The sequence below is a fragment of the Mastomys coucha genome, unplaced genomic scaffold, assembly GCF_008632895.1.
Source record: "Mastomys coucha isolate ucsf_1 unplaced genomic scaffold, UCSF_Mcou_1 pScaffold2, whole genome shotgun sequence".
Lineage (NCBI taxonomy): Eukaryota > Metazoa > Chordata > Mammalia > Rodentia > Muridae > Mastomys > Mastomys coucha.
The window spans coordinates 4,248,325-4,251,652 of record NW_022196902.1 but is presented as its reverse complement, the minus strand read 5'-3'; the positions used below and the strand labels follow the sequence as shown (position 1 = coordinate 4,251,652).

The following is a 3,328-nucleotide window of genomic DNA, read 5'->3' as shown; positions in this document are numbered from 1 at the left end:
GGTGAAACATGCTTTGCAGTTTCTTATGGCTGTGGATCTAAACACAGACACACAGTCACACAAACACATGAGGTAGAGAGACAGACAGACACACACACATACACACAGACACACACACACACACACACACACACACGGGGGTGGGGGGTGAAGAGGGAATTTTCCCACTAGTGTATTTCAGTGTAAGCTGAGATTGAGACTCATGTACCAAATCCTCGTTCTTTGGCTTTCACGCCACAGAACCTAAGCAGATTGCATTTGTCACTGTCATGTGCCTGTTCTCTCCCAGCCCTGAGTATCAGCTTTAAGGAAACTCCCTCCATGTAAGATCACGTACTTAACATATTTGTGTATTTATGGCTGTACTCCTGTTTTATTGATTTAGTGGCTATTTACTGATAGGTTGCAAAAAGTTGTCCTACAGTCACAACGGAAACAAGGATAAGAGGCAGGCAATCACTTCTATATAAGTTAAGTATCCATCAGTGCCATAAGAAGGATAAACAAATGGGTAAAATCTTAATAAAACTTTAGATTACTCCCAAGAAGTAGTCAGTGAATTTAAAATTGAATTATCTGATAACTTCAGAGCCCTACTAACCTTTTTCCTTCTTGGCATTTCCATGGCAACACATAAGCCCCCAGCTTCTCTGCATCATATCTCCGCTGACACATGATCCCAAAGAAATTGGCTACTCAGTTTATGTCCATTACCATCTCTGCACTTGCTTCTTTAATCGTGTGTCCAAAGTATGGCAGCAGAGATACAAGGAGTGAGGCAGTGAGACCTTCATGCTGATCAGGGAGATCAGAGACATAAGTTAGGTACATAGGGCAGCATAGTACATGTAGGGTTGGGGTAGAAGCCTCATATTCATTACATCAGCGATACGGAGAGTATGAGGGACCATATCAATTCCTGGGAAGTGAACACTGCACCATTTTCCAATCTCAATAGAGGACTCTAAGTACCTGCCCACTGGAGAGCTGCATGCACCAATGATACATCCAAACCGAAGGCTCTAAGCATCTCACCAATTTCTTTTAATATTCTTAGATCTAACAGGTTTTATACTTTGGGCAGGAAGTTTTGCATAGACTCAGCTACTATGTTAGGTGTCTGGTGAGATGACAAGTCAGGCGGATCACTTTTATTACTCACAGATAGGCTGCAAAAATCAACAGAAGCTTAGGCTTTGTGGCAAACCAGTTTCTGGAGACTCAAGAGAGCTTTCTTGGACATATGGAGTGTCATGTGTTCACAATCCAATTTGCTCTGCAGCTAAGGGACCCTAAAAGCAATCCAATTTGACTTTTATTCCCAGGCATCACTGGGTTGCAGAATTGAAGCAGCGCATCCTGTCCTTGGAGAGATGAGGACAGAGGCTGAGGCTCGGCTCTTCCCAACATTTCTGCCTCACCTCTGCCTTTATATTTTTGCTCCTTTATGCCAGAGAATTATAAGTAAAGGAGAGAAGATTCAAGTTTGCTGAGGTTAGCATCTATTGGTTTTGTTGTTGTTGTTGTTGTTGTTGTTGTTGTTGTTATTTTGTTTTGTTTTGTTTGAGAACAAGATGAAATGTGAGGTCACAAGGAGAGGGACTACTCAATGAAATCATGACGTTCTCCTAGATAATGGAAATACAAAACAGTAGACTTAGCTTAGAGACTGATTGGTCCCTACATGAGAAGGGTGGTGAAGAAAGACTACACGGAAGATACAAAGAAAAGTAGAAATAGTTCAGAAAATGGGAATAAAGCAAAATCTTGGAAATTCACCAGGTAGGCTACAAACAGTCTGGGCATTTTATGGTTAAAAGAGGCCATCTGACTTAGGCTATTTACCTATTTCTTCCTGATTTGGTTTCTTCTTTTTTGTTTCATCTACTGTAGAAAAACTTGTATGTTTTTGGCTATGAAAAGCTTTGGCAAAACTGGTACAAATTGTGAAAAAGATTTAAATTTGTAATTAAATGAAACTGGGGAAATGTGTACCATTTATCTATATTTCTAAAATAGCTGATGGGACACAAACATGATTAATCTCTTAAGTATTGATTCATACATTTAATATGATATTATGGTCAGTGAGCTAATAGGAGTCCTTAACCATCCTTGGGAAGCCATCAGGGTTGTGTATTAGTTACTGTTCTCATTATCATGACAAAGTAGCTGATAAAGAAGTTCAAGGAAGGAAGGGTTTGGTTTTGCTCTGCATTTTAGGGTGGAGTCTACCATGGTGGGAAAGCCATGTTGGCAGGGGTTCAAGGCAACTGGCCCATTGCATCTTCAGTCAAGAAGCAAAGAGCAATAAATTCTGGTGGTCAGCTTACTTCCTTATATTCATTCAGTATAGGACTCCAACCCATGAAATAGTGGCACCCATATTCATAGTGGGTCTTCCTACCTCAATTAAGTGTTATAGAAATACTGTTTTTGTACATTGTGTAAGGGTTATCCTTGTGTTATTCAAATCCCAGTTTCTCTGCCCTCAGATCTTGTTTGTATCCAGACATGGCATTGTAATACTTATGTCTAGGATCTCCTGTCTCAAGTTTGTGTAACCAATTCTTACCATCTACTATCTGCCTTGTCAATAAATGTTGATCGCCTAATGGTTGAGCAAAAGAGAAAATAGGGCAGAAATTTCCACCAGTCAGCAGAAGGAGAGAGAAAGGGAGGGAGATTTAGATGAGCCATGAGAGAGGGTCCAAGACAAGACCATAGGAAAATACACCTGAAGCAGACAGAGCTAGAGCAATATTAAACTACAAGTATTAAATGGGATCATGACTGGGAGGTAGCCAGATTAGCATAGGGATATTGCCCAGATATGGAGATACAGCTTGAAATAAATTTTGGTTTCTCTGTGTGGTTATTGGGGACTAGCAAAGGTAAAAGTATACAGCCATTGTATTAATTTACAAATTACACTTACATTAAAATAATTCATTTTACAAAGTACTTCTGGAAGGTTCCTCACAGACATACCTTGACTTGTGACTCTAGGCAATTCTAAATCTTGGCAAGTTAACAAGATTAGCACACATCTTGGGTTAACTGGGCTGGTTCTAGTATCTTGAGTTGCTAGACTCCAACTCAGTGACCAGGATCAAAAGAAATAACTTTAAGCAATCATAAACCACCATACTTAACTCTTAACTAGAAACTCCACGTTCTTCCATTAGATAGGTTTGCTTTGTCTTGCTCATGTGAGTACATTATAAGCCTGTTCCCAATAGACTTCCTTGATGCCAACCAATAGCTAGAGCTTGGTCGCTATCTGATTCATGTATCACCATCTGTGTGAATAAACTCTTTAAAATGT

The 3,328-nt window shown here is 39.8% G+C and overlaps 1 pseudogene; it reads right to left on the bottom strand.

Annotated features, from left to right (window-relative positions):
• Nucleotides 1-675, bottom strand: part of LOC116097915 — an 81,850-nt pseudogene extending 81,175 nt beyond the window's left edge.
• Between the last annotated feature and the right edge of the window lie 2,653 nt (nt 676-3,328).